This window comes from Berghia stephanieae, chromosome 12, assembly GCF_034508935.2.
Source record: "Berghia stephanieae isolate SIO BIC M18660-M18661 chromosome 12, UCSD_Bste_1.3, whole genome shotgun sequence".
In the NCBI taxonomy this organism is placed as follows: Eukaryota; Metazoa; Mollusca; class Gastropoda; order Nudibranchia; family Aeolidiidae; genus Berghia; species Berghia stephanieae.
The window spans coordinates 5,916,628-5,921,091 of NC_088371.1; the positions used below are offsets into that span (position 1 = coordinate 5,916,628).

General features: G+C 39.1%; 1 non-coding gene across 1 annotated transcript; it reads right to left on the reverse strand.

Annotated features, from left to right (window-relative positions):
• Nucleotides 1-426: 426 nt before the first annotated feature.
• On the reverse strand, nt 427-547 carry Trnai-uau (transfer RNA isoleucine (anticodon UAU)). Its single transcript has 2 exons — nt 510-547; nt 427-462 (listed from the first exon to the last, which is right to left on the reverse strand). It is a non-coding gene; the product is annotated as a tRNA-Ile (tRNA).
• Nucleotides 548-4,464: the final 3,917 nt, after the last annotated feature.

The window sequence follows — 4,464 nt, forward strand, 5'->3', positions numbered from 1 at the left end:
AAAAAAAATTGAGCTTTCATATAGCGCAATATCCACTTAACGTGCTCAAAGCGCTTTACAAGGGGTCCCTGGTCAACAGCAACATTTAACATGTAGGACGAGACATGACGTCTGTTAGGCGATATTACAATTTTTTGGACAAAGACACCGCTGCTAACGACCAGGTACTCATTTTACACCTGAGTACGGTGAGAGAATGTGAGTAAAGAGCCTTTTCCAAGGACTCAACTATGCGCCGATCCGAAAGCGAGTGTCATACCACTTGACCACATAGCCGCACATAAACACACCCATAAACACACAAACAAACAAAAACAGCAAATTAATTTTTTAAAAATAAAAAGTCAATATTTACTACCACTGTCGATTTTTACACTTGAAAAGAAATGATTTGTTTGGGAATGACGATTTAGAAAAGAAAAAAATTGCCCCGGGTGAGGTTCGAACTCACAACCTCCGCATGTCTCTTGCCGTCACACAGCGTTGTGTAACAACGGACAAGTACTGTCTATAAGTACGGCGCGCTAACCGATTGTGCCACCGGGGCCGATACAATAGAAAGACTTGCTTGTTATATTATAGATAGTATTACGCTTGGCTAAGAAGCTCACAACATTGCCATCCGGAAGTATAACGGACCAACACACAAAACTATGTGTAATCTTGAACGATTATAGATAGAACAAAGTTGACGTCTCTCAAATCTTTGTTATTGTTTTTTTTTTTTTTTTTTTTTTTTTTTTTTTTTTTTTTTTTTTTTTTTGCCACGCGCGTTTATGAGTAATTCTCATAAACAAGACTATAAACGTTCAAGGTTACACATAGTTTTGTGTGTTGGTCCGTTATACTTCCGGATGGCAATGGTGTGAGTTTCTTTGCCAAGCGCACTGATACAGATAGAATGAAGTTGTCGTCACCCGGGTCTTTGTTATTGTTTGTTTTGTTTTTTTGCCATCCGCGTTTATGAGTAATTCTCACTAAACTGTAATAATTCACTCAATCCTAGAGAATTTTGCTACTTTTCAAAATTGGAGAAAAAAATGTATTAAAATGAGTATGTGGATAGATAGTTTTATATAACCACCATAAACTTGTAAATAGAGAAAAAAAAACATTAGCTTTGATACTTCGCCTATAATTTGTCTCAGAAAAATGTAATAAATGGGGTTAAAAGTTACCCTGGTACACAGCGGATATAGTCGGTGTTAGGGTTGAGTGAGTTAACCAGACTACAAACGTTTATGGTTACACATAGTTTTGTGTGTTGGTCCGTTATACTCCAGGGTGGCAATGTTGTCTTTTTTCTGAGTAGTTCTCAATAAATTGTATTAATCAGACTTGTACTTCCCGCTTAAGATTACACATTGTTTTGTGTGTTACAGTCCGTTCCAAGTCCCGTGCTCACGGAAAATCGCAAATTCCTCCAAAATTACGAAATGTCGTGCAGTGATATTTGTATGCGGGCTAATTTTTTAAGTGACATTACAAATATTGAATAGATAGAATGCGCTTGGCCAAGGAGTTCACAACATTGCCATCCGGAAGTATAACGGACCAACACACAAACTCTGTGTAACCATGAACTTTTATAGTCTGGTTAATACAGTTTAGTGAGAACAACTCACAAACGCGGATGGCAAAAACAATAACAAAGGCCTGAGTGACGTCATCTGCATACTATCTATAGATAGAATGCGCTTGGCCAAGGAGTTCACAACATTGCCATCCGGAAGTATAACGGACCAACACACACACTCTGTGTAACCATGAACTTTTATAGTCTGGTTAATACAGTTTAGTGAGAACAACTCACAAACGCGGATGGCAAAAACAATAACAAAGGCCTGAGTGACGTCATCTGCATACTATCTATAGCGATAGTGATAGACCAAACAGTTTTCTCACAATACTGAATTCCTTTGATCTTTTCATCGTTTGTAATAAAATCTGACTCAAACTTTAAAATGTTTACAGTAATGATGTGTTGATTCTCTTTCTCATGGGGAAAAAGATATTCACAACAAATTTGCATTCGGTGGCATAGCTTAGAAAATAATTTGTGTTGTTTCGAATAGTTTAACAATAGATATCATTTAAATAGTCCATAACAGTGTTGAAAAAAATCCCACATCGTTTAAAATGTATCTCCTCCCTGGTGGACAACGGACAAGTAATATATTGGGCGACACAAGCAGCCCGTAAGGTGCTTAAACTCTTTTTTTTTGTGTTGGACAAAGAGATTGATGTAAAAAAAAAATAGGGGAGGGTGTTCCTTCGAATTCTTACGCCCCTTTCGATAGGGCGAGGAGAAAATGCCTTTCACAAAGACATCATCCCCGACCAACTGTTGAGCAAGACAACTTATAAAGACTTAGAACCAACCATGGTCGCAGCAAAGAAAGCCTCTATCGATGGAGACTCATTGACTCACCAATCTGCTAATACTGCAAAGGGGCACGTCAAACCATCGATCATCTGGTCCTGCAATCAATGCCCAGTAACAAAATTAGAAGGGGGGTACGAAACAATCTTTGAAGCCGGAGATGGCCTGACATCATGGATCGACAAACATAATTTGGAGGTGTAGCCATACCCTACTTCTACTACTTATAAAGGTCGCACAAGACATGTCATGAAAAGCCACTGGTCACCCATCGAGCACGGTAGGTACATAGATGTTTGAATTATATTCACTTGGGATGGGCGGGGGAGGAGGGAGGTTGCTTAAAATGTAATAATCTTAAATGTCACTCAATTTTAACGTCTTTAATACCAGACTCCAAGTACGTTTTATACAGTATGACCTTTTAAAGGAACCGCAGTTTTCAATTACAAGAGATGCAAAATCAAAATGACATAATTATTAATTTAGCCACTCCATTCTGAGTTCCTGGTTGAGGGCAATCTATTAATAGTATTGCTATTCGCCGCATGCCATGAAATAGAATTCCGCGCTTCGCCTCTCTGGAGAAATACTCGTAAATTTTCCTCCTTGTGACAAATTTCCATGTTTAATTCATTTAGTTATCAGTTTTTTTATGAATGTAGAAATCACAACAGGAAGCTAGATACGCATCGGCTTTCAACTATTAAATTGTAACAATTGTTTATGTCAAGTGTGTAGCCTACAAAGTGTACAATTTTCTGTCAATTTTGAATTCAGGGTGGCAATGTTAATGAGTAGTGCACATGAATCTCGTGAAAAGTAAACCCTTTGTCAAGCCTGTGGGGAGTTCATCGATCGTAATCACAACCAAATTCACTGTTTATAATATAGTTAATGTAAACCATCCAAAAGTTCACTCATTCCAGACCCTTCGTTTCTTATATACCGTGAAGAAGAAAAATCCCAAAGTATGGTACTGTCACCATTGAAAAAAAACAAATTGGCTTAATGTCACTAACAATTTCTAGTGTTCGAGCCAGTTATCATTAAAATCCGACGTCCTCTGCCTTTTCTTTTTAGATGCTTGGTAAAGATAGTATGCAGATGACGTCACTCAGGCCTTTGTTATGGTTTTTGCCATCCGCGTTTGTGAGTTGTTCTCACTAAACTGTATTAACCAGACTATAAAAGTTCATGGTTACACAGAGTTTGTGTGTTGGTCCGTTATACTTCCGGATGGCAATGTTGTGAACTCCTTGGCCAAGCGCATTCTATCTATAGGTAGGTCTAGCGGCTCTTCTTTTTATTCTAAATATTATCGGAGTTATGTTAAGACCACGAAGCTCGCCTAACGAACGACTTGCCCAACACGTGACCATTTTTTTTCTCGCGTCCTCTCGTCTAATCTCGTCACTCCCGAATAGAAAGAGGAGGCGGAGCTCATATGATATAACGCAATGAAAGTTCTGTCCGATGACGGGTGGGGGGATATCACCTCTCCAAAACTTACCTTATTATATGAGATCTTGAGATTCTTATCCAATCATCGATTGCTCGTTTGACAGTTCGCTTGTGAACAGTTAGGAGACCATCTCTTGATTTATGGGCAGGCGGCTTTGCGTAAAGGCGGTGAGTGTTGTATACATCAAAGAGTACCGCTGACCGATGGGTAATAGTGGTTGTGTAACCCAAAAGCCCTGCCGTCTCGACTGCAAGGTCTTGTATGTAATAGTTGCGTCACCATCTCAAGGCTCAGGAATTAATTAGTGAGCTGATTCAAACAATGTGGGTTTCAAATTTATCGTATACGTAATCATTTGGAAGCTACAGAGAAAGGTGTTTTTTGTGTAATCCCTTTCACACACACGCGCGCGCACACACACACACACACACACACACACAAACATATACAAACAATACACAAACAATACACATCCCTGGTCATCTATTGCCTATATTATTAATGTTAATATATACATCCCATGCTGATTGTCACTACCCCCCCCCCCCAACCATTTCCACCATCCAAGTACCAGCGGCCTTTTCTCTTTGATTTCGTATCATGGTCTACCCGAAGC